The sequence below is a fragment of the Ovis canadensis genome, chromosome 26, assembly GCF_042477335.2.
Source record: "Ovis canadensis isolate MfBH-ARS-UI-01 breed Bighorn chromosome 26, ARS-UI_OviCan_v2, whole genome shotgun sequence".
In the NCBI taxonomy this organism is placed as follows: Eukaryota; Metazoa; Chordata; class Mammalia; order Artiodactyla; family Bovidae; genus Ovis; species Ovis canadensis.
The window spans coordinates 53553185-53579982 of NC_091270.1; the positions used below are offsets into that span (position 1 = coordinate 53553185).

Sequence of the window (26798 nt, forward strand, 5' to 3'; positions counted from 1 at the left end):
CAGCTCCATGGACTGTAGTCCGTCAGGCTCCTCTGTCCATGGGATTCTCCAGGCAAGAATACTGGAGTTTGGGTTGTCATTTTCCTGCTCCAGGGAAATGGAACCCACATCTCCTGCATTGGCAGGTGGGATCTCTACCACTGAACCACCTGGGAAGTCTGAACAGATATATACTACTGTATATAAAATAAACAACGACCTACTGCATAGCACAGGGAACGTCTACTCAGTATCTTGTAATAACCTACATGGGAAAAGAATCTGAAAAAGCATATGTACAAATAGGTATAACTGAATCCCTTTGCTTGAAACAAACTTGAAGCAAACACTTGAAACAAACACAACATTGTAAATTAACTATACTTATGTTTCTTTCTTTTTTTTTTTTTAAAGCAGTTAATAAGTAAAAAGAGCAGCCTGGCCATGGTTCTCAGACCTGGCTATGAATCAGAATCACCCACAGGGCTCGTTAAAACTCAGGCAGCTTCCCTGCCTGACGGGCTCCCAGTCGTTTCTGACTCAGCGGGGCTGGGTGGGGCCTGAGAATGTGTGTTTCTCACTGGTTTCCAGATGAGGCTGAGGCCGCTGGTCCGGGATGCACTTTGAGAACCACCGCATCAGTGCTCCTCACAGAGTCACAGGCAGGTGTCATTCTGTCCGCCCTACAGAGGAGGAGCTGAGGCTGGGAGAGGTCACGCCACGACTTCAAGGCCACGAGCCTGAGAAGCAGTGTTGGGGAGTCCTTTTGCAGGTCAGCTGCTGGTGCCCCACCCTTGACTACGATCAGGCACCATCCGGCCCTGCAGCTCCAATGCCCTAACGATGGACTCTGCAAGGGTCACTGGGAAGAGTCATAGTGTCCTCCACCAGGGAGACTGATTTTATTACAAAAATATCCTCTGTTATCCATCGTTAGGGAGTTGGAGCTGCAGGGCCGGTGGAGTTTATAGTTCGGTCGTATAGCCCTAGTGGGACTTCCCAGGTGGCTCAGGGGGTAAAGAATCGCCTGCAATGCAGGAGACGCAAGAGACTAGAGTTCGATCTCTGGGTCGGGAAGATCCCCTGGAGGAGGGTTTGGCAACTCACTCCAGTATTCTTGCCTGGAGAAGGGTTTGGCAACTCACTCCAGTATTCTTGCCTGGAGAATCCCTTGGACAGAGGAGCCTGGTGGGCTACAATCCATAGGGTCGCGAAGAATCGAACACGACTGAGCACACACACAGCTCTAGTGAGTTTCTATCTTAAATTTTATCCTGTGGTGAAAGTGGATTGATGGGTTACATATTTTGAAAAATTGAAGTACAACCGATTTACAATATCTTGTTAATTTCAGGTGTACAGTGCAATGATTCTATTACATATATATCATACTTATTTATTCTTCTTCAGAGTCTCTCCCCTTACAGGTTATTACAAAATGTTGAGTAGAGTTCCCTGTGCTATATGGTAGGGCCTTGTTGGTTGGTGGGTTACATTTCTGCAAACATTGGGTCCTGTTTGGATTGGTTAGTGGACTTTCACTTTTGGTACAAGTACCCCTGTTAGGTGAGGCTGGCTGGGTTGTTTGGGGCTGTGGGATCCCACTCCACATGCCTGGGGGGGATGCCCTGTACATGATTGGCTGACCTCTGGGCTGGGAAACCCCTAGGGGCCCAGGGCCTGCAGTGTGGACATTGGCCACAGAGCTCAGACCTCTTCCCTTCTGCCTCAGGGTGTGGACTGTTGCCTGGCATTTTGTTTCAAAATAACAGAGGATATTTTTGTAATAAAATCAGTCTCCCTGGTGGAGGACTCTATGACTCTTCCCAGGGACCCTCGCAGAGTCCTGAATTCTCATCTCCCATCTCGGATACAACAACTCGCAAACTCGGCCTGACTTCCCAAGTCAGTCCCTGAGCTGACTCGCCCGCAGGAAGACCCAGGGTGTGAAGAAGAAAGAGGTTGAGAGCATGTGCCTCCTTCCTGCTGGATCTAAATCACGTATGAATTATTAATTCCAAGTATCTTTATTGTTCCATCTGCAAACTGCAAATGTGAATTCCAGACATGTATTTTTAAACAGCTCTCTTACGATCAGGCAGATTTGAATATCTCATGTAGTTTATTACAAATGGGCTTTGCTTATAAAAGAGAAAGCTGTTTTAGAAATGGTTTCTATTTTTTCATTTTCGGGAACTGTAGCCAAATTGTGAGTTAGGAGAAATGTGAGCTGTTGGCTGTTTAATAGTCCTATATATCACATTTGTAGAAGCTTCCATCACGTTTCCTGTGCAGGAATAGTGGGTTAGGACCCAAGGTAGAGAAATCAGCATCTTGGCACCTGGGTTAGATTAGAACGGTGGATGAATGTATAACAATGTGGATAATTCATTTGGATGATAGAGACTTAAAAACAGCTTTATTTGGCTGTTAATGTAGTTAATGCATGCAGCCTTTTGGAAGGAAAGGATGGAAAAGTGTATTTTCTGTTACTTTAGAAAGCACTTCTCAAAGTATTTGCGTATTAATTGCTGATCAATATGAGGTGGTCTATTAGAAAATAACTGCTTGTGACCTTTTCTTCAAAACACCGTTTTCTTCAGACTCCAGCAAATTTGTACCTTCGGTTTTCCAGTTATCTCTAGAATACAGAATTGAACTTTATGTAATGGATTTAATACATAGGAGGTTCCCACCATCTTTCATTTAGAATTTGTAAGTAGAAGTCGAGTTTTCTGCAGTCCCGTGTAGGTTACTTATTCTCACATGGCAAACCTTCCCCAAACATAGCAGCTCAAACAACAGTCATTTTTTATTTACACACAAACAGGCAGTTTGGGCAGAGCTCGGCGTGGGAGGCTTTCGAGTCATGTGTTCAAGGAGTGGGAGGGGAGGGCGTGGAGGAGGGAGGTGGGGATGGGGGGAGGCGAGGGAGGGAGCATGGAGGATCCTCTTCCGAGACTCCACGTGCAGGGCTGGCGGTGGGGTCCAGCTGTGGCCTGGGCTGTGATGCCTTCCTGCCGGCCTTGGGGATCTCAGAGCATGGAGGTGTGGGGACTGCAGACTCTGCCTGTTGGCAGGAGATAGGCCACTCTGCTATAGGAGCCCCTGGTGAACATTTAGCTGTGGCTTCTACATGGAAGACTTAAAACACATTTTTTAAAAATTGCAGTAGAGTTGATTTGCAGTGTTAGCTTCGTTTCTGCTGTAGAGCAAAGTGATTTGGTTATACCCATCTATATTCTTTTCATATTCTCCTCCATTGTGGTTCATCACAGGATATTGAGTATAGCTCTCTGTGCTGTACAGGAGGACCTTGTTCATCCACCCTCAGTATAATACTTTGCATCTGCTAATCCCCAACCCCCAATGCTTCCCTCCCCCCAGTCCCCTCCTCCCTCTTGACAACCATAACCCCAAGTCTGGTCTGTTTCTATTTTGTAGATAAATTCACTTGTGCCATATTTTAGAGTCCACATATGAGTGATATTGTATGGTATTTGTCTTTCTCTTCCTGACTTATTTCACTTAGTATGGGGCTTCTCTGATTGCTCCGTTGGTAAAGAATCTGCCTGCAATGCAGGAGACCCGGTTCGATCCATGGGTCGGGAAAATCCCCTGGAGAAGGGATAGGCTACCCACTCCAGTATTCTAGCCTGGAGAATTCCGTGGATGTACAGTCCATGGGGTCACAAAGATTCGGACACAACTGAGCGGCTTTCACTATCACTTGGTGTGATCATCTCCAGGTCTCGATGCGTGTTGCTGCAAATGGCATTGTTTGATTCTTTTCTGTGGCTGAGCAGTATCCCACTGTCTATACGAGCCATGTCCTCTTTACCCATTCCTCTGCAGATGCATACTTGGGTTGCTTGCATGTCTTGGCTGCTGTGAATACAAAGTAGAAGACTTCTGAGCTTGTGGGTTGGGAAAGGCTGCCTCGCTTCCCATGATAACAGGCTTGACTGGACTCGGTCTGGGTCCAGCAGGCACCGCTGAGCGGTGTTTATCATGGGTGCGCCTCTGTGGGCCCAGGTGAGCCGGGCGAGGCTGTCCTGTCGGGGCAGTCGGGACAGAAGTCGGGCTGCTGGGTGCCAAGACAGCGGGTGGCCGCGCGCCCACGGTGCTCAGCCCAGGTTTGAAATGCTGGTGGTGGGCCAGCACAGCTTTTTTTTTTTTTCTTTTTTCTACTTTTTCGTGGCTCGGAGAGTCTGTAGCGCAAAGGAAAGGAGCCAACGCTGAGTGCAAAGCGTGTCCCCGCGCACCTACGTGCCTGACCTCCTCCTCTGTTGTCTGAGCACGGGGCGCCTGGCCCTGTGCCTCCCACTGCCTCGAGACCCTCAAAGCTCGACCTTTTCTGTAGGACAGAGGGATCCCACCTGGAGAAAAGCATTGTTTATAGGATGGCTCACCTGCCGTGGTGGCCTCTTTCCTGCCCTTCGGGGCAAGGCCCTTTGCCTGCTGTTTTGTTTCCCAACAGAGGAGATGTATGGTGTTTTTTTTTTTTTAGCATTTAAAGTTTTTAAGCAATTTTACTTATGTATTTGTTTATTTATGGCTGTGCTGAGTCCTCATTGCTGTGCATGGGCTTTCTCTGCTTGTGGGGAGCGGGGGCTACTGTCCAGCTGTGGAGCCGGGGCTGCTCACTGGGGCGGCTTCTCGTGTCGCAGAGCACGGGCTCTTGGGCCGATGGGCTTCAGCAGTGGCAGCACCTGGGCTCAGTAGTTGGGGTGCACAGGCTTAGTTGCTCCACGGCATGTGGGATCTTCCTGGACCAGGGACTGAACCTGTGTCTCCTGTATTGCAAGGCGGATTCTTTACCACTGGACCCCCAGGGAAGCTCAGAACACGGAGATTTAAAAGAAAAAAAAAATCTTCCACGTTAGTGGAAGCTGTTGCCTGCCGGTGACCTCCACTGGAATTTAGAGTGACTTTTTCTCCTCCCTGTGACCTCAGAGACTCACCAAGACCCCCTCTTCCCAGAGGACCCCCTGAGGGAGCAGCCCAAAGGAGGGCCTGGGGCTTGGAGGGCTTCTAGAAGCCCCCCGCAGTTGGCCCCAGGACCAAACACTGTTCTGGTCAGACAGTTTCTTTTCAGGGCGTCAGGTGATTATCTATAAAACGGGGTATGAACACCTACTAAAGGGGTTGTTGTGAGATTGATCACTCTTGTAAAAGTGCCCTCTGAACTGTAAAAATTGTAAACTGCAGAGTACTATACAGAGGTAAGGAAGCAATTATTCGTAGTTCCATAGGCCAGTGTGGGTGTTTACGTTTTATGAGACCTGTATTTTTCTCTGAGGGTCGTATACGTATCTCTTTTGGTCACGTTCCCATTTTTGACTTATGTAAGAAATATGCCGGAAGTGTCAGCAACTGAAAAATCGCAATGACTTTCTGCTTCGTGGTCTACAGTTGCAGTGGACACAGTAATAAGAGTGCTCTCTCTAGGTAGTCTTTTTCTTTCTAAGGGGTAAAAATCATGGACTTGAGTAGGTAACAGGGCTGTGGCTTTTCAGCTCTGGAGCCTCGTGTCTTCAGAAGCCAGACCACAGATGTCTGCCATGGAGTAGGTGCTGTTCTTCATGTTTCTGCATACCCGATCTCACCCAGTCCTCCTGACTTGCAGGGTATTACAATCCGCATTTTACATAAAAAGGAACTGAAGCTCTGGGTCTGCCTGATTCTGAAGGCTGGGTTCTAACCGTAACTCTACACTCCACGTTATAAAGGTGCAGTTATTCGTGAATTCTCATCAAGGGTCTCCTCCCAGCCGTGTTCCTGCTGCAGTGAGGTCCTTGTGCAGAGCTGTGGGCAAGGTGTTGCAGGAAAGAGTTGGGCTGCCTGGGTCCAGGTCTTGCAGAACCTGGAAGCTTATGCATTGTTCAGTTCAGTGGCTCAGTCAACTCTGACTCTTTGCGACCCCATGGACTGCAGCATGCCAGGCTTCCCTGCCCCTTCCCTGCAATGTTTCTCTTTAAGAAAAAGAATATAAATGAATTGCAGTATTCGATACAAAAGCAAACATTGGCTTAAAACAAGAAAAGGAATCATAACACATCACTAGAGCTTTGGAAGTACAGCTCCTTTTTCCCCTTCTGGGCTCTCTGGGGGCAGTTGGCCAGAAAAACTTACACTTGAAAAGGCTTCCTGATCAGATTGGAACAGTGGCTCTTCCTCCCCGGGGCCAGGGTGAGGGAGGGTCCAACTGCTCACCCTTCATCCACGCCCACGGGAGGGAGGCAGGGTGGAGGATGCTCTGGGTGGCAGGGCTGGGGCCAGGGGACGAGGCTCCTCTTCTGAGCTGAGACCCTGGAAACCCTGGGAGTGACCCAGTGGGAACGGAACAAGTCCTCTCCCACCCTGAGATAATGCAGATGTTTGCTGGCCTTCTCAGAATTCTGTGGTTCCATGTTTTGTCTCTGTCACATCTAGTTTGATCTGGTGAATGTTTCCTGGTGGTGCTTGTTGCTCAGCTGCTAAGTCGTCTCTGACTCTTTGTACCCCATGGACTGCAGCACGTCGGGCTCCTCTGTCCTTCACCATCTCCTGGAGCTTGCTCAAACTCATGTCATTGAGTTGGTGATGCCATCCAACCATCTCTTCCTCTGTCGTCCCCTTCTCGTCCTGCCTTCAATCTTTCCCAGCATCAGGGTCTTTTCCAATGATTCGGCTCTTTTGCATCAGGTGGCCAAAGTATTGGAGTTTCAGCTTCAGCATTAGTCCTACCAATGAATATTCAGGGTTGATTTCCTTTAGGATTGACTGGTTTGATCTCCTTGCAGTACAAGGGACTCTCAAGAGTCTTCTCCAGCACCACAATTTGAAAGCATCAATTCTCAGCCTTCTTTATGGTCCAGCTCTCACATCCATATATAACTACTGGCAGAGCCATCGCTTTGACTAGATGGACCTTTGTTGGCAAGGTGATGTCTCTGCTTTGATCTGGTGATGCTTTGTTGTAGGGATCTAATTTATTATTATTTTTCCAGGTTTTCACCAGACACTTAGATCCATTTCTTCACTAGTCTGCCTTGCCCCACTGATCTGAAATGCTACTTGGACTGTGTATTAAATGATTATTTATACTTGGATCTGTTTCTCTGCTTTCTGTTCTGTTGCATTGACAGACCTGTTTATTTCCGGGCTCTTACTTCCTCAGTCCTTGAACATTAGTGTATATTTTTATATTTGGAAGGTGCAGTCTTACCCTGTCCCCTCAATAGCTTCTTTTTTTTTTTTAAGTTTCTTGATTTTTCTCACATATTTCATTATTCCAGGTGATGTTTGGCAACATTTTTGCCAAACTCTAGAAAAAAATTGTTAGGATTTGAATGGATCCGGATTAATTTTAGATTATTTTCTAAAGAGTTGAAATCTGTCTAGTATTGTCAGGCTTTTCAGAAATGTGGAGTCTCTCTTTATTCCGTTTTCTTTTTTTGCGATTGGTGTGGGTTTTTTATTTGTTTGTCTTTCTGGTAGAGTTTTAATGTTCAGTTCTGGGCAGTGTTTGTTGCTTTCATTTTGAAAGGGATCTTCCGTCTCTCTCCCATCATCTCTTCTCGCTGCCTGCTGTTGGTCTGTGGGAAGGCTTTTTAAAAAAGAATTTGACTCCTCATCCAACCCATTTTTGGAGTGGTTCCTGAAGACTTTTGATTTGTCAGAAACACTGGCATGACTGGCCTCTGTGGGAGGACGTCAGGGCCTGGTGACCTCATGGGGCAGGATTCCTGATCATAAACGATGTGATGGAGCATCAGCAGGACCAAGATTGGGATGCACAGAACTAGGGGAATTTGAAATCACCAAGAGCCTTGGCGGAGTGTGACTCAGCAAAGTGTCTGTTCTGCTCCGGCCACAGATGGGTCTCGTATCCTGAGCTGACATGGGACTTGGGGGCTCGTGGCCCCGATACTGCACGGCCGCTTCCCGATTGCCCCATCTGTTCCATCTGATGACTCACGTCGGTGTCCCCCGGTTCTGCTACCTCTTGGTGGTGCAGGATGGTGCCTGCTGGACTTGCCCCGAGGTGTGTGGCCCTGGGATCCCCCTGCCGTTGGGCTGTGCTGGGGTGGAAGGGGCCCACACCCACCTGCTACCCATCTTCCCACTTCGCTTGCCCTCTCATTTTCTGTGCCTTTTTTTGCCTGAGAATTTCCTTCTCCCTGACGCTTGGTGGCAGTGGCTGTGGTTGGCAGGGTGGTGGGAGGTGGATGAACCTCTCTTGTGTTCCAGTGAGCGGAGACGTTGTTATGGTCGTAGTATATTCTGGTGTTCTGCAAGTTAATAGGCTTGGGTAGATTGACATGGAAACTTAACTATTCTGAAATTATTTCTGGAGAGAACTACATTCCCAGTTTCAACTAACTAATTTAGAAATGAACTTTCAGAACAAAATGTGTGGGTCACTGTGGCTGTTAGTTTTAGAATTTTGGATCTGAAAGATGCTCTTTGAACATCAGTGAGTAAACCCAGTCAAATCTCAACTGATGTGAGCGCTCTGGAGGGCTGTGATTTGAGTCCATCTGTTTGGTTTTTAAGGGTGAGGATGTCTCGATCAGAGAGTATGAAGCTGAACAGCTCCTTGTCTGGAGTCAAGCCTGGGAGCCCACCTTGCCGCCGTCTCTCATCCCTGCCTGGATGGAGGAGCACTGTTTTGATTCCCGGGGGACTTGGGTACCGGTACCTGTTTGGGGGAGAGAGCTGGGTGGGGTGCAGGGGAGCCCCTGTGTTCCCAGGACCCTCAGCTCCACCGCTGCCCGTCGGATTTCCTACTTGTGACCTCCTTATGATGAGAGGACATTTAAAGAGCAGCAGCAAGTCACAGCTTTTTAGAAACGAAAGGTGGCAGCCGGGCTTACTGGATCCACATTCTCAGTGCCCTTGTCCCTAAAAGTCTACAGAGAGTAAATGCTGGAGAGGGTGCGGAGAAAAGGGAACCCTCTTGCACTGTTGGTGGGAATGCAAACTGATACAGCCACTATGGAGAACAGTGTGGAGATTCCTTAAAAAACCGGGAGTAAACCTGCCATATGACCCAGCAATGCCAGTACTGGGCATACACCCTGAGAAGACCTTAACTGAAAAAGACACGTGTACCCAGTGTTCACTGCAATACTGCTTACAACAGTGAAGACATAGGAGCTCCCTAGATGTCCTAGGTGAATGGCTAAAAAAGATGTGGTACACACACAGTGGAGCATTTATTACTCAGCTATAAAAAGGAACGCTTTTGAGTCAGCTCTCATGAGGCGGATGAACCTAGAGCCTGTTAGACAGAGTAAGTCAGAGAGAGAAAGACAGATATGGTATATTAACACATAAACATGGAATCTAGAAAGATGATGCTGATGAACCTATTCATAGGGCAGCAAAGCAGACTCAGATGTAAAGGACAGACTTTTGGGCTCAGCAGGGGAAGGAGAGGGTGGGATGATTTACGAGAGTAGCATTGAAACATACACATCACCACATGCAAAACAGATAGCCAGTGGGAATTTGCTGGGTGACACAAGGACCCCAAAGCCCGTGACACCCTCGAGGGGTGGGATGAGGTGGGAGGTGGGAGGGAGGTCCAAGACGGAGGGGGACATACGTATGCCTGTGGCTGATTCATGTTGATGTATGGCAGAAACCATCACAATATTGTAGGGCACGTATCCTCTAGTTAAAAATAAAATGAAAAATGAAAAAATGTCATTAATCTGCCCGTGAGGTTAAATTGCTGGAATTTCTCCCGGGCTTTGCGGCAATCTGGAATTCCTTACGTTTAAGAGTTCTAGTAGGTAGAAGAATAGCTGCTGTTTTTCGGAACTTAGAACTTTGTCTTCTCTTGTATCAGTTGCGTAACACATGGGCCTGTTCCTCGGCTATAAAACAGGGATGGTGACAGCTTGCGATGGCCCGGCCGCCTTCCCGCCTGCAGTAACGGGACCCTGAGTGCTTCCCCGTGTCGTCTCGTGGTCCCTGCAGCTGGCCGTGCTGTCGATGCAAGAGTCTCTTCCTGTCTGTTCCTTGTTGGGCTTTCTGTGCTTTCAGGGGCCTCCCCCCTTAATCTGGGGCTCTTCTCTGTCACTCCAGAGAGTTCTGTTTCATCTTCTGAGAGTGCTCCTTCATGCGTCAAGAGGTACAGGATTTCTTCTTTTCTGTGTTTTTTAGGATTTTTGATTTGTTGCCTTCCAGCCTGGAGAATCCCAGGGACGGGGGAGCCTGGTGGGCTGCCGTCTAGGCGTCGCACAGAGTCGGACACAACTGAAGCGACTTAGCAGCAGCAGCAGCAGAAACCAGTTTGGGGAATGCAATGGCACCCCACTCCAGTACTCTTGCCTGGAAAATCCCATGGACGTAGGGGCCTGGTAGGCAACAGTCCACGGGGTCACAAAGAGTCGGACACGACTGAGCAACTTCACTTTCACTTTTCACTTTCATGCATTGGAGAAGGAAATGGCAACCCACTCCAGTGTTCTTGCCTGGAGAATCCCAGGGCCGGGGGAGCCTGGTGGGCTGCCGTCTATGGGGTTGCATAGAGTCAGACACGACTGAAGCGACTTAGCAGTAGCAGCTTAGCAGAAACCAGTTTGGATTCCTCTCTGCTGTCTTAGAGTCCTTTCGTCATTTTTTCTTGACCTTTTCCTGTACAGCTTCTTGGACCTTCTTTTCTTTTTTTAGTTTACTCAATGCCTCTTTGAATTGTTTTCAATATTTTTATGCATAAAGGCCTATTAAATTATGTATTTGTGCCATATATTCCAAAGGAGACAATGTGTTTACAAAAATGTGTCCCTATTTGGTTTGTTTCAGTCTGAATCCTGTAGTTAATGTTCTTAAAACATTTTATGAACATTAAATGATTAAGCCACCTCCACCGTCCTCTGACATATCAGTGGTGTAAAGGGGGAACTCCTTCACTGCTCTAGTGAGACTTGCATTTATTTTTTAGATGAAAAAAAATTCACTTAGGGAAACTCTGGGCATTAAAAGTCAGTTTATAGTACAACTAAACCATTAGTGTATCTAAAAGAGACCAGTAGCAACATTAGACTACGTCTATTCTTAGGACCTTCTTTTCTTAATAAGTTGGGGCGGAGGGATATGCCGCGGGCTCGTTTCCCGCCGTGTTGGGTGCCTGCTTTGCAGTTGTGTCAGACAGCGTGTTTCTGCTCAGCTGTGAGGACAAAAGGGGCTGAGCTTTCTAAGCTTCGCTTCGTGCAGCTTCTCCTGGGATGGTTTCCGCTTTGTTGATCGTTCTTTGAGGAGTTCCCCGTCCATGGGATTCTCCAGGCAAGAATACTGGAGTGGGTTGCCATTTCCTTCTCCAGGGGATCTTCCTGACCCAGGGATGGAACCCAGGTCTCCTGCATTGCAGGCAGATGCTTTAACCACTGAGCCACGGTGTCGGTATTTCATTCATCCCCACCGACCTGTCTCCTTGAGGCCACAAAGCAAATACACAGACGCCTCTTTCTACCCCTGGCCAGTGCCTGAGCCCCGGAGGGCTGGGTGTTAAGGTTGGTGGGATTGCCTAACAGTTGGGATTAGTCCCTGAGGAAATGACTGAGGAAGTGTGTTTATAGAGGGGCTGAGGTAGCCTCTTTAGTGGGGTTGTTTTTCAGACAGTTTGAGAATTCCAGTCATCTCTGACTTCCCAGCTTGCCTACAAAGGAGCCTCCTCACACACCTGCTGAGTTCTGCCTGGTAATTTTCGCTGGTTCAGATGAGCCTTCACTCTTCAACATGACTGTTTTCCACACCATTTTTTTTTTTTCCTGCTCAAACCTCCAACATCTCCCACCCTTCCTTAATATCAGCGGTCATCTGGCTTCTTATTGCACTTGAAGGGGATCCATTTGGAAGACAGTTAATCTGTCCTTTCAGCTAAAACTACCAACCCACCATACCTATCCTTCTAAATTCTGATTTCCTCCCCACTGAAACACACACTCTCTTACCCACGTGCCTGTACCAGGCCTGGCCTCCCAGTATTGGGTTCCCACCCCGCTCTGTCACTCAGGGTCGTCTCTAAACTGGGTCCTTCTCTCCTGCATCGTTAATTTTCCCTCTTTCAGCGTTCAGAAATACCTTCCATCTGAAAAAGATGTACTCTTTAATTAGAACCAAAATCAGATGATGTAAGATAAATAATAACTGAAATAGAAATATATTAATAAAATCTGATACAATTTAAAAAGCATAATACTTTATTGTGAAACTGCCACCAGCCCAAAGAATTCTCTAGGCTCTGAGTTACCTGTTTCTTTCTCTTGAGAGTTCTGTATTATCCTCACTAGTTAAGGGATTTATTATTATTTTTTAACTCAAAAGAATAAAGTGTCTTCCGACAACATACACATACACGTGAACCCAGTCTGTCTGTACAACCCTCTACTTTCTCCTCCCCTTTCCTACAAGACTTTTCAGAAGAATTATCTGCATTCTCTTCCTTCCTTGCATCCTCATTATTTGGGCTTTTGTCCCCATCACTTTACTGAACAGATCTTACCAAGGTCCCTAATAACTCTTCTGTTGTTCAGCCCGATGGCTGGTTCTCAATCCTGGTCACACTTGATCCGCCAGCAGCCTTTGACTCCACCCTCCACCCCATCCTTCGACTCCCCGCTTCCTGGTTTTCTTCCCTGTGGTCCAGGGCCCAGCCTCCCAGTTCCATCCTGTCTTTTCCCCCTTTACCTCGTGCTGATGGTCCCTCTTCTTGAGTCTAACTCGGGGCTCGGTTTTGGGGTCCCCACTTCTTGTACTTTACAGACGTTCTATCCAAGTCCGTGGCTTTGTTTCATCAGATACTTGTTTTTGTTCTTTCATTATCTGCTCCTCCTTATGGAACAACACATGTCCGATCTTCTCACGTTGCCCTGCAGGTTCCTGAGGCTGTGTGTTTATCGTTTTTATTTGATATTTGTTCTCTCTGTTCTTCAAATTGGGTCATCTTTGTTGATCTTGAAATTTACTGACTTTTCTTCTGTCATCTCCCTTCCGCTATTGCGATGACCCTGTGAAGTTTTGATTCTAGATCTTACTAGTTTTCAGTTCTATAATTTCCATTTGATTCTTTCGTATTGTTTCTCTTTCTGTGCTGGGAACACCCAACTTTCTGTTGGTTGCAAGAATGTTTACCTCAGGAAACATAGCTCCAATAGTTGCTTTAAAGTCTTTGTTTGGTAATGCTAACGTCTGGGTCAAATTCAGTCACCATCTGCTGATTATCTTTTCCCTTGGGAACTGCTCCCATTTCCCTGGTTCTTTGTACACGGACTAATTTTCCTTTGTCCTAAACATTGTGAGTGTTGTATGTGTAAACACTGAATGCTGTTGTAATCTAGGAGAGTGCTGTGTTTTTTGCCTGTTTCTTTGTTTTAGCAGTTACTCCACATGGTTAGGTTAGGACACAGATTCTGTCTCACCCCCTCTTAGTGGTGGTTCCAGCACAGTTTAGTTTTCCAGAGTCTCTGCTGTCTGTTTTGGGTCTGTCCTGCATGTATGCAGCTTGGGGTGAGCCTGAGACTCGGGTGGAATTCGAGGACCCCCTTGTGTCTGCTCTTTGGCCTCACTTACACTAGAGACAGGCAGACGGGCTTTCTCCATGTGATTGATCTGGCTGTGAACCTCTGTGACTGTGGCCCAAACTTGGGGACAAAGGAAGATGTGGCCGGGAGAGAGATGGGAGGGCTCAAGCCCTTACTTTTACAAGTTTGACTCCTTATCACAATCTGCCTGTTTTTTTCCTCAAATTTTTTATTGTGGTGAAATACGCATAACATAAGATTTGCCATCTTCTCTATCTTGAAGTTTACAGTTCAGGGGTATTGAATGCATTCGTGATGTGCAGTCATCACCGCTGTCTGTCTCCACGGCGCTTTTCATCTTGTTCAACTGATTGTCAAGAAATATGTGTTGAATGAGCAAACCAAAGGACAAGCAACATTGTCAGAACATTTCTTCACATAAAGAAATTTGATACAGTTGCTTTCCAGTCTTTCACAAAACCGCTATATTGAGAGAAGGATGAAGACGTTGTCCAGGTGATGCCGGCATCTCCTAGCCCACCCTTGGGGTGCAGAGCATCAGTGCCCTGGTGGAAGCAGATGAATGAACTCTGACTCTCACACACTCGGAATGGGAATGCTCAGCTTTCCCTCTTGTGTTCCGAGTGCAGATGGACGGGGTGGACACAGCAGTGTGGAAGCCAGCCCTGGGCATACTGCACCCAGCCACTTTGGCCTCGTTATCCCTCATGCTGTTCTGCTGTGCCCAGGCCCCTGATAATGACGATAGACTGAGAGCTCGTGAGTGGTAGACAGCCCCAAAGCCGAGCAACTTTACACAGTCGCCAGCTGCTGTGGCCCCAATCCTCTCCTCCCGTATTGACGTCCGCTCTTCTGAGACTTAGCCAGGTGGGTCGTGAAGACGCTGTAGTTACGGAGCTCAAACATGTACACCCAGAAGCCAGTGAAGTCTCAGAAATCTGCATTGCCTCTGACCTTTGCATCCAAATCCGATTGCAGTGCAGTGGCTGGAGGGCCACATGGGTTATTTACAGAGAAGGCAGTTGTCACCCCAGGCTGTGTGTTCTCACTGCTGGTGGGCACGTTGGCCTCTCGTTTTCTCTAAGCCTGCATCATAAATTGGGAGCTATCCTGAGCTGGCTTCCTAGATTCACTTCTAACTTCTGAAAGTGGACTCAAGGAAGGAAAACTTCAAGGTGGTGTTTCTAATAGTGAGTATGGTGCTCACAACTCAGAGTCTCTGTTCCCTCAACAATGAAACTGTTACTGCTGATACATGGCCCCCTAAGGAACCAGCTCAGGGGAGAAAGAACTGATGTCTCCTCTTGTTCTTGGTTTGCTTTTTTTGAGTTGCTGTGTTTTCTGGTTTGCCAACTTTTTCTTTTTTTTAAATTATTTAGGAATAGTTGATTTACAATATTGTGTTAATTTCTGCCGTATAGCAGGGATTCAGTTATACATATGCATACATTCGTTTTCATATTCTTTTCCATTATGGTTTATCCCAGGATATTGAATATAGTTCCCTGTACTTTACAGTAGGACCTTGTTCTTATGCATTCTAAATATAATAGTTTGTATCTACTAATCCCAAACTCCTAATCCATCTCTCCCCACCCCCTTAGCAACCGCAAGTCTGTTCTCTGTGTCTGTGAGTCTGTTTCAAATTGTTTGCCAAGTTCTTATACACATCATTTAAGGGCTTTTCCTCTTTATAATTTTTTTTTGTGTGTTAATTTTTGATGAGAGTGCAGTAGCAGTTTATAATGCTATGGTTGGCATTTAAGATGAGTAGTGGCTGATGAACTATTAAAAGATACACTTCTCATTTATGTTTCAAGAGGAAGGTATTATATAACTGTCATCTTTAAGTAAGAGGGAAAGTATTGGGAGTATTTTCTGCGTAGTCTCTGTGCTATTTAGCGTCTCATTTCGATGGTTAAATGGCATTCTCTGACTGTCCAGGTCATATGGCAGTTTCCAACATTGGAAAGGCATTACGGGAAATACTGTGCAGCCCTATTAGGAAGGTACTGAATGTGTCTGAGATATGACTCACTCCTTGGTGGGAGGGAACATTTCTCAGCAGCTTCCTGGCTGCCTGAAAGCCAGAGTGATTTCTGAGTCCCCATTCAGTTCTTTATCCATTTCTTAATCCAGTAGGTGGTTATTGCATGTTCTGCTTCTTACCAGTCATGGTGCTATCACCTCCCCGGGGTAGAGTTCATCTCATTTATACGGAGTAGCGATGGTGGAGGGATGCAGGGGCCAGCACTTTTCTGGGAACTGATGGAAAGGTCGTCAGGTGGGGGCGGCAGGAAGCTGGAAGGGAAGGAAGAGTTGTGTGCGTGGCCCGCAGGCCCTGCGCACCTGTGCAGTGACAGGTCACCATGGGCCTCAGCAGTGCCCGGCTCCATCCTGGGTGATTTCTCTTCTTGTTGCTTCTCTTGAGGAAATAGAAGCATTACTTATGGTAGTTAAAAAATGAAAATCTCATTGCTGCATAGAGCAGAATGATGAAATTAATTATGGTATATTCATGAGATGGAGTTCTCTGCAGTCATTAAAAATTATTTTGCTAAAGATTGTGTAACAGTGGAGGGGAGCTCTCACCATGTAATAAGTGGGGAAGGAAGCCTATAAAGCCGGATGATCTCAGTGTGGTAACTCGCTGTTCTCAGTCTGGGCCCCCTGCTCTTGACCCTTCTGTGCGTACGACCTATTAGGGCTTGCCTGATGGTCTGCAGGTGAAGGATCTCCCTGCAGTGCGGAAGACACAGGAGATGCAGGTCTGATCCCTGGATTGAGAAGACCCCCTGGAGGAGGAAATGGCAACCGCCTCCAGTATTCTTGCTTGGGAAATCCCATGGACAGGGGAGCCTGGTGGGCTGCAGTCCATGGGGTCTCGCAGAGTTGGACACAACTGAGCAACTAAGCAAGCATGCAGCATCCTGTGCAACCTGCTTCTTCATGTTACTGCTCATTGCCTTTCTCTCGTGATAGAGTTTAAGTTGCAGGAGGGCAGGGAGTTTTTTCTGGCTTGCTCTCTGATGTGTCTAGCACATGCCGGATCCTAATAAATATTGTGATTGTTGAATAAATGTTGAAGGAAATGGGTTTGGATTATAATAAGACGATTGTTATTGACTATCCCCTTTTACTTTTCAGAACTTTTCATATTTTCTATGACAAACATGGATGACCTCTATGATTGATTAGAGAGAAAAAGCTTTAAGAAGATATTATTACTTATGAATTCTTCGTTTCAACCTAACTAGTTTATCTGGGGATGGCTGAACAGACAATTGGAGACTCAGAGCCTTCCAGCTGTGAGCAGTAAGCATCACCTGGGTAGCTCTCAGAGCCCCGGAGTCCAGCCTGGCTATAGAGCGTGACTGTGGCGGGGCTTTGAGCCTCGTTTGTTCCGTTTTCCCATTTCCCCATCACACCCCTGGCTCGGGGCTGCTTTTGGTCTCCTCCTTCCCAGGCTGTGTCTTTCCTGGTCTCCCTTTCAATGCCATTCTTAATTCATGGCTCTCCCGCTCATCTTTGGGGATCTCTTGTTTGCAACTGACATTAACCAAAGAGGCCAGAGCCACCATAGGTGGGAGTCACGTGGAATCTCTTTAAGACGCAACTGTAGAAACACTGTAAACACACATGGGATGCTTGTCTGTGGACTATCTTTTCTCTGCAGGCAAGTGACAAGTTATTGGAGAAAAAGGTTTCTACTTTCTACTTCTCTTCCCTTTCACTAGTGCATAGACAGGTCTGGTTTCAAAGCTGATATCACGTCCTTGGCTACTTGTATATAAAATAAATGTCATTTCTGACCTTCCGAGATTGCGTGAGGATAGTATGGGGCACGTGCCTCAGGAGGCATCATGTATGTGTGCACGTATATATTTCATGACGATTTGTCATTAACAGTTAAAAAAGCTGATAAACTAAAGTGAAAGGTCCAGGATCTAACTTGATTGCTATAACCTTCTGTTATTAAAATTGTATGGTTTTTATGCAGGAAATACAGATCATTTTTTAGGAAGCAGTTTACTACATAACAGATAATTCAATTCAGTAAATGTTTATTGAGATTCTACTCTTTATAAGGTAATTCAGTAAGCACTGAAGGAGATTGTGTAAGTCAGCTGAAAATAGTCTATGAAGTGAGATTCTAAGGGCATAAACAATGCCTAAGAGAAAAGACATGTTGTTGGGGGTTTAAAGGAGGGAGACATTACATGCGATCTGGGGACAAGTGAGGGTGGATGGAGTAGGGGACATTGTTTATGGGCCCAGAATTATGACTTTTGTTAGGTGGAGATCCTAGACATGGGGGAAATAAAGGGTTCCAGGTGGGGGGAACACAGCTGACAGTGGGTGGGAGAAGGTTTTGGGTGAATAGGGGGCTCCTGGGCAGGGGATGTGCAGGCGAGAGCTGGCGGAGGAAGCCGGCAGGTGGATTTGGGTGCCACAGGGAGAGCCTTCTGGCTGGAGTGGGAACCTCTTGTTTTCAGCCTCGCAAGGGGCCTTTGGATCTTCTCCCACATTAGAAATGGGGTTTGAAAGAAAAGGGTTTCAGTTGGTTTGATAAATAGAAGTGGAACCATGTGCTTTTGATATTTGTCATATTTATGGCACTGCCTTTCATCCTGAAATGAAATTTATTAAGTGAAAAGACATAAAATCAAAGAGAAAGTTGTTTGCTCCCAGAGACTTATTTTTTTCCCTCCACGGGCTGCACAGCCGCTGGATTGGGCTAGTGCTAGGATCTGCAGATTTACTCACCAGCTATTGGGAAAGTGGAGGTAGATTTTACATGGCTAAACTGTTTTCTCAAAGCTGTATCGCAGGTTATTACAGTGCTCTTGAATCCCATCTGTGTGCCTGGGCTCTCAGAAGCCTGCCTAATCAGAGACTGTAGGCTATCAGTTTGATTGACACCACCACGTGCTGTGAGTGTCCTGATGTTGATGCTGTTTCTGTGCAGCATTTGTTTCGTAGTCAGTAAATGATCATCTATGACAGGTTTTAAAAGCATTTTAGGTAGGAATTCAAGCCATGATCACTGGAAATTCATAAACTATTTTCTCATAGTATTTCAAAGAGTTTAACAAATCTACATTCCTAATCCTACACCATTTGTATCATCTTTCTTGTTTAAAAATAGATGTACAGTTTGGAAGTACACAGTTAGGAATCTTTAGATTTGAATTTACTCATGAAGTTGGTGATCTGTTCCTTACCTTTTTTGGTATTACTTTAAAAAGATTCAACTTGTTTCTTTTTTAAAAAGCTTTTAAATTCTAAAATATATTCAGAAAGAAAGCATTTGAAGACTTGTGTGAAACATTTGCCTATTTTTGTAAAGTTTTGAGTATGTGTGCCTGAGCTGGGGCTGTGTGTGTGTGTGTGTGTGTGTGTGTGTGTGTGTCTGAGCTGGGGCTGTGTGTGTGTGTGTGTCTGAGCTGGGGCCCTGTGTGTGTGTGTCTGAGTAGTGCTATGCATGTGTGTGTGTGTGTGCTGAGCGAGGGCCCTGTGTGTGTGTGTGTGTGTGTGTGTGTCTGAGCTGGGGCTGTGTGTGTATGTGTGTGAGTCCGTGTGCTGAACGAGGACTCTGTGTGTGTGTGTCTGAGCTGGAGCTGTGTGTGCATGTGTGTGTGTGTCTGTGCTGGGGCTATGTGTGTGTGTGCATGTGCTGAATGAGGACTCTCTGTGTGTGTGTCTGAGCTGGGGCTGTGTGTGTATGTGTGTGTGTGTGTGTGTGCTGAACGAGGACTCTGTATGTGTGTATCTGAGCTGGGGCTCTGTGCATGTGTGTGTGTGTCTGAGCTGGGGCTCTGTGTGTGTATGTGTGTGTATCCGTGTGCTGAACGAGGACTCTGTGTGTGTGTGTCTGAGCTGGGGCTCTGTGCATGTGTGTGTGTGTCTGACCTGGGGCTCTGTGTGCGTGCGTGTGTGTGTCTGAGCTGGGGCTCTGTGTGTGTGCCTGAGCGAGGTCTCTGAGTGCGTGTGTGTGAGCTGGGGCTGTGTGTGTATGTGTGTGTGTGTGTGTGTATGCTGAGCGAGGGCTCTGTGCGTGTGTGTGTATGTGTATGTGTGTGTGTGTGTCTGAGCTGGGGCTCTGTGTGTTTGTGTGTGTGTGTCTGAGCTGGGGCTCTGCGTGTGTGTGTGTGTGTGTGAGCTGGGGCTCTGCGTGTGTGTGTGTGTCTGAGCTGTGGCTGTGTGTGTATGTGTCTGAGCTGGGGCTGTGTGTGTGTGTGCTAAATGAGGGCTCTGTGCGTGTGTGTGTATGTGTCTGAGCTGGGGCTCTGCGTGTGTGTGTGTGTGTGTGTGTGTGTGTCTGAGCTGGGGCTGTGTGTGTGTGTGTGTGTGTGTGTGTGTCTGAGCTGGGGCTCTGTGTGTGTGTGTGTCTGAGCTGGGGTTGTGTGCATGTGTGTGTGTGTCTGAGCTGGGGCTCTGTGTCTGTGTGTGTGTCTGAGCTGGGGCTCTGTGTGTGTGTGTGTGTGTCTGAGCTGGGGCTGTGTGTGTGTGTGTGTGTGTGTGTGTGTGTGTGAGCTGGGGCTCTGTGTGCATGTGTGTGTGTCTGAGCTGGGGCTGTGTGTGTGTTTGTGTGTGTGTGTCTGAGCTGCAGCTGTGTGTGTGTGTGTGTGTGTGTGTGTGTGTGTCTGAGCTGGGGCTCTGCATGTGTGTGTGTGTCTGAGCTGGGGCTGTGTGTGTGTTTGTGTGTGTGTGTCTGAGCTGCGGCTGTGTGTGTGTGTGTTTGTCTGAGCTGGGGCTCTGTGTGTGTGTGTGTGTCTGAGCTGGGGCTGTGTGCGTGTGTGTGTGTGCTGAGCGAGGCCTCTGTGTACAGAAAGAAGCTGACGAGTGTGTGGCCCTACACTGCATCCCTGAAGTGGCTCCAGGGGCGAAGATGTGGTTGGCAGAGTGGGGACAATCACTTCTTTATACAATTTTAAAGAAATGATGAGACTACATACGATTTTTACCTTTTGCATTTTTGAATAAAAAATAGAAAAACTTGTCACAGCTGTTCCCCGGGCGGCTGTGTTTTGCAGTTTGGAGCCAGGTTTTCTGCCTCCTGTTGAATGGTTACAGGATGCAATTGGTCAGGATTTTACTTTCTCAGTCCATTTCCAGCATCCTCTTCGTATTTGAATTTTTACAGTTCCTTCTGTTCAACTACTCTATCCTCATTTTCAGAAGAGTTGTAGTCTGCACTTTAATTATATTTCCTTTGAAAATATTTAGTTGAAGGCAGTTTCACGATCATCATAGAGTTTAATTCTTTTCTCATACGCTCTTGCAAATTTCTGAATTTCTTACCAATATTTAGTACTCTTATAATGGAAACATGCGCCTGGTATAATCTTACATTCCCTTCTCTGTGGTGTAACTTTGGTTGATTTACAGCTTATGATTTCACATTCTGTCTCTCTTGGAGCAGCGGGCGATCTTCTCTGTGTTCCGGAACTCTTCCTCATTCCAGCGAGAGACGTTAGGTTTTGAGTTGCAGATGGTGTTTCCTGACAGTCATTCTATGATCGTGTTGGATTTAGGGTCTTGACCTGTCCAAACGCCATGCTTCCCTGATAAGCTCAGTTGGTAAAGAATCTGCCTACAGTGCAGGAGACCTGGATTTGATTCCTGGGTGGGGAAGATGTGCTGGAGAGGGTATAGGCTAGCCACTCCAGCATTCTTGCCTGGAGAATTCCATGGACTGTATAGTCCATGGGGTCTCAAAGAGTTGAACACGACTGAGCGACTTCCACTTTCCTGTTCAAACTCCAGTCCTTCTTGTTCAGACGGACTCCCGAGCCATTCCTCTCAATCGTTGTGTGAAGGAATCCTCAGATTACATTTTTAAAAACGGAAGTATAGTTAATTTACAATATTGTGTTAGTTTGAGGTGTACGGCAGAGTGATACAGTTAAACCTATCTATATATTTTTTCCGATTCTTTTCCCTTATAGGTTATTCCACGACACTGAGCTGCGGTCCCTGAGCGGCACAGTGTTGCTGCTTATCTGCTTTATGCGTGGAGGGTGTGTATGTTCCTTCCAAACTCCTAGTGTCTCTCTCCTCTGTGTGCCCCCTTTGGGAACCACCGTAAGTTTGCTTCTGTGTCTATGGGTCTGTTTCTGTTTTGTAAATGAGTTCATTTGTATTGTGCTTTTAGAGCCCACATATAAGAGAGCACCTCACCTTTTCAGGCTGAAAAGAAATTGTCTTTGGGGTTAGTAGGGCTTCCCTGCTGGCTCAGACGGTAAAGAATCTGCCTGCAATGCCGAAGACCTGGGTTCCATCCCTGGGTTGAGAAGATCCCCTGGAGAAGGGAATGGCAACCCACTCCAGTATTCTGGCCTGGAGAATCCCATGGACAGGGAAGCCTGGCGGGCTGCAGTCCATAGAGTCTCAAAGGGTCGGACACGACTGAGTGACTAACTCTTTTCCTTTGGGGTTAGTAAGTTAGCAAGTGCCTTGGGTGAAATAGCTTGAACAGAAGGAAGTGAAAGAAACGGAGTTTTCTTCCTGGGACCTGGAGCGAGTAAGTGAATTTGTCCGGGCTCCATGCCTTAGTTGTGAGCGGGGGCTAATGGCCTGGAGGCTCTGATTCCTTGTAGCACTCACACTTGGTGGGCTGATTGCGCTGGGCTAGTGACATGTGCTTCAGGGCTCCAGGAGGTACCTTGGTGGTGGTATGCCTCCAGTATGTCTGCCTCATCCTGTGAGCCTAAGGAAGACGTGAAACACCCTGCTTCTGCCTACCATTTCACACTGGTGGAGGGAACGGTCTCTCTCTAAGGTTGCCTGGTCTTAAACTAGACAAGGCAACGGGAAGTGACTCCAAGTGGAACTGAAATTGAAATAACCTCAGTGTAGACCATCATGTGAAAGCTGTCCCGAGGGGAATGTAAAGAGAGAGGGAACTTGGACCAGAAAGATCCAAGTAAAAGAAGTAAAGTAAGACATCTGGCACATCGTCCAGGATGGGGTAGATGACCTCATCACGGCGGTGAGACCAGGGGGTCGTCTCTTGGACGCTGATGTGTGAAGTTTAAATGAGCAGAGGCTGTGCTCTTTGACGGCAAAACACGTTTTTAGTTATCCGTTATCCCAGGGAAACAACGCACACCCTTCCACGGTGTGTTAAGTCTGGGGGAGATTCAGGTCCTTTGGGAGGTTACTGGGGGAGGATCCTGTCTTCCCAGGTGGCCATCCACCTCGGTCCCGATGGCAGAACCGAAGTCCCCGAGGACCGTGGCTCTGCCCCAAGCTGCACGTCGCGACGATGGGGGTGAGGTCCACGCACCCCCGGCTGCATCTGGGAGGAGGAGGACCTGGGGTGACTCATCCCTGCCGGGACACTTCATCCGGGCTGTGAATACGAGCATTTATTCCACCAAAGTCCACCCAGGGCCTCAGGACCTGTGAGACAGTCGCCCTTTCTTGATCCTCCTTCGGAGTTCTGGCTCCTGTGTGTTATCTTAGGAGGCGAGCTGGTTATTAATAGGCATTTGTAACTATTTTAAACACTGTGTGAAGAGCCTAAAAGAACCCCATGGTATGTAACACAATTCAGTCATGAATACTTTTACAAATAAGTTTCTCTTTTATTTTTTATAAGTCCCAAATTTATCTATCAAGATAGTTTGAAGCTGAGTAAAAATGCCATTTCCTTTTTCAGCAACCCTGTAAAACCAGTCATGTCTTCATCCTGCTCCTTGATTTACAGCTTTAGAAAATGTGTTCAACAGAAAATGGGAGTCTGGGGAGCATTTGGGAGAAAGGACGTGATGAGGGGAGAATCACTAGGTTTCCAAGGGCGACACCTGGTCAAGGACTGCTCTCTCCAGCGGGGGTCCCTCTGCTGATAATTGGAAAAGTCTCTGAAAGCAGTCAGTGCTAAAGAAAATCAACCCTGAATATTCACTGGAAGGACTGATTCTGAAACTGAAGCTCCAATCCTTTGGCCACCTGATGCAAAAAACTGACTTATTAGAAAAGACCCTGATGCTGGGAAAGATCGAAGGCAGGAAGAGAAGGGGACGGCAGAGGATGAGATGGTTGGATGGCATCACCCACTCTATGGACATGAGTTTGAGCAAACTCTGGAAAGATGGTTTTGGACAGGTAAGCCTGATGTGCTACCTTCCATGGGGTCACAGAGAGTCGGACACGACTGAGCGACTGACCACCACCAGCCTGGACAGAGTCCTCTTTAGTCTTGCACAGAGAGGGACATCTCCCTGTTGTCTTAACATCGCCAGTGTCTGCTGTGAACCTGGAGGTGGGTTCAGGGTCGAATCAAGCATTAGGAACAGAGATTTGTAGGCAGTGGGGGTGGGGGTGGGGGGACTGGTTTGGCTCCCTGGCTCTTGGCAGTGCTTATACCTAAGATTCTCTCACGATGAGCTGGCACTTTTTGCACCGTGGAAATGTAGCAGTACATTTCCGCCGGGTTGTTTCAGGTAAGACATCTGTCTTGTTAAGTCTCCCGCCCTGCTCGCCTCCCCCGGTCAGTAAGCATTCTTCATACCTTCCTCCAAGGTTTGGGCCTGCAAGCATGAGGCAGCCACTGCTATCAGGGCCACGCATGCCCGGCCTGTGAATCAGGCCATCTTTGCAGCCTCCTGGATGGTCTATTCCCAGCTCGTGAAAGCCTGAATGCACGCCGCCTGGAAGGGAGCCCGCTCGAGGGACCCTTCTTCCTGGGAAGGCAAGGTGGATGGGGGTGGTGGGTCATTAGTTGTATTCAGTGTCGGATTTGCTCTAGAAATCTTTAATCATAATGAATGATTTTTCAATACGTTTGGCGTTCAGATTTTTCTGAGCCTGGGGGAGAGGTTTAAAAGGAAAATAACCACCCAGAGAAAACAGGGTTTTCAGTCTGCTGGCCTTGAACCATGGTCGGAACTGAAATACCTACAGAAATGCAGACCTGACCCCGCACGATGGAAGGTGGAAAAATCCGTTGTCAGGACCGTGGTTATCTTTAAATAGGTTGATGCTGTTCCAGTGTTTTCTCAACAGTACGGGGGTGGGGGTGGGGGATTCGTGACATCTCAGAGGCCTGATTGATGAGAAGCCTAATAGATACGTGGACGGGACCCCAGACACCGCGTTTTGCATCCTCTTCCAGGCGTGTGTAGCCCCAGCAGGTTTTTTTTCATTCCCTTTTGTGGTTTACAGATGTTTGCCTGCGTGGGCAGGTAATGCTGGGGTTTCTGCCTTGGGGGTTGGGGGTCTGTGAGGGGAGTCCAAGGGGGAGGGTTTTCCTCTTCGGGGGGCACAGGCTCAGGGTGGCTGGATGCACGGTGTGGCCCGCCCCACCCCCCATCTTGACCGACCAGGACAGCTCTGCAGAGGCAAAGCAGATGGGCTGTGTCCCTGCATGGCTCCAAGTGGACGGCGGGGATGCAGCCAGGCAAGGCCCCTGTCTCCCGAGGAGTGAAGCCAGTGGCTCTCCTGCTCTGAGATGGATTGCCTGAGCCTCAGCATCCTCCTAGCAGACGGTCTTTCTGTGCGTGGGGCCAGTGCTGGGTTCCGCTTTCATACTTAAAGGCTTCTTATCAGGAAAGAAGAAGTGGACTAGCGGGAGGCTTTCTTGTGAGGAGGATATCTGTTTACTGATAAGATGGTTGTTAACTGTTTAGATGGCATTCAGTTATTGCACGATGCAAACCTTTTTAAATAAAGCATCACCTTAGTGTTTTGACTTTTTAAAAATTAGTAAGAGTACTGGGAACATATATTTATGTTGCCGTTGTTTTAGTTATCGAATTTTAATAAAGGGCAGCAGCTGGTGAATATGCAGAGGGACGGCTTTAACCGGTGGGTGGAAAAGGAGTTAATGCTGGCTGGGCGAATCTACAGATAAAGAACCTCTGACTCGTAGAAGAGTGAACGTTAAGAGGGGGAATGGCTGAGACGGACTGTGAGTTTGTTCCCCAGACCTTGACGTCTTAGGATGAACGGGCGCTCTGAGGTCAAAGTCAGGCTCCGAAGATGCTGGGCCTCGCTGGTGGCTCCGTGGTAAAGAATCCTGTCAGTGCAGGAGACACGGGGTCTGTGTCTGGTCGGGGAAGATCCCGCTTGCCCTGGAGCACCGAAGCCCGCGCGCCACCACCAGTGAGGCTGTGCTCTAGAGCCTGGGAGCTGCAGCTCCATGGTAGCCCCTGCTTGTTGCAGCTGGAGAGAAACCTATGCAGCAGGGAAGGTCCAGCACAGCCCCAAACAAGCGAATAGAAGGTACCGTTCACACTGACATTCACTGGGGCGGCAGAAAGGCAGGATAAACTTCACTGTGTGTGCCAGCGACTTCTCTTAGGAGCTGAGATATACCTGACCTTTAGGGTTCATGGAAAGGAAAGGCCGGAGCTTCCCACAATACTAGGTGTCTGTCCCATTATTTCACAGGGAGCATAACACAGATGGTCATGAAATAGATGAGGGGTGAATATTCTCTCTCTTCCAATTCAGACTACATGTTATCCGTGTTACTTAAAAGAAAAGACTTTATATAGCAATAATAGTGCTGTATTACAGAACATTGGAAAAGTCTCAAAAAAAAAAAAAGTACGAGCCAGGAAACCAGAACCACAGACACTATTTGTTTGGTGCATATTTCAGATTCTAGATAGTTTTGTGTTGTGATTTTTTTATTTTTAATCTCTGTTTTGTACACAGCTTTGCTGGCAGATGCTTGGTGAGTCTGTTGAAGGTCTTTGCAGCATCCTGCTGAGGATCTGTGCTGGGTGGTGTTAGCCCGAGGTACTCCCCATGGTCACTCACCTTCACGAGGTCTGAGCAGAGTCTTGCCCGCTTCCAGGGCCCTCGAAGGACCAGCTCACACGCATCCAGAGTGGCAGGGTTGAAAGGCCCCTTCCCCATAGCAGGAAGTCTGTCTAGGAGCTTTTGAGGGGTGCATGCTCTGGTTAAGAACTCTCGTTTGAGAACCTTATTTTTTTTTTTCCGCTGTGTTGTTCTGGGCAGGTGCTGTGATGCCATCACTTGGATGTTGGGGGTGACATAGAGGAGGGCTCTGAGAACACTCCCTTAGCTGATGGAGCTGTTCACGAGGAAGAGGATGGCTTTCTTCGCTGGGAAGTGTGTCTGTGTGGAGCTCTCTGGTTCACTCAGAACCTAGACTCTGCAGACGTCATGGGACCAGGAAACTCTGATTGGCGGTAGTTGCCTCCAAACTGGCAGGCAGCAGGAAGCCTCGCTGTTCCCCCTAGTTTTGAAAAATTAGAGTCTTCTGGAGGACGTGGCAATATAGCATTATGGAACGATTATGGG

The 26798-nt window shown here is 47.5% G+C and overlaps 1 protein-coding gene across 16 annotated transcripts in view; it reads left to right on the top strand.

The window, feature by feature from the left end:
• Positions 1 to 26798, top strand: part of CSGALNACT1 (chondroitin sulfate N-acetylgalactosaminyltransferase 1) — a 340608-nt gene that overhangs the window by 65517 nt on the left and 248293 nt on the right. For 6 of the 16 annotated variants that reach the window (XM_069572748.1, XM_069572753.1, XM_069572756.1 and 3 more), the window contains exon 2: positions 21470 to 21605. The exons of 9 other annotated variants lie outside the window; for them this stretch is intronic. The gene's annotated coding sequence lies outside the window, so the exon portion shown is untranslated. Of the gene's footprint in view, positions 1 to 7721; positions 8009 to 21469; positions 21606 to 26798 lie in introns of those variants that run through there. One more of the 16 variants, XM_069572762.1, reaches the window with a different exon arrangement.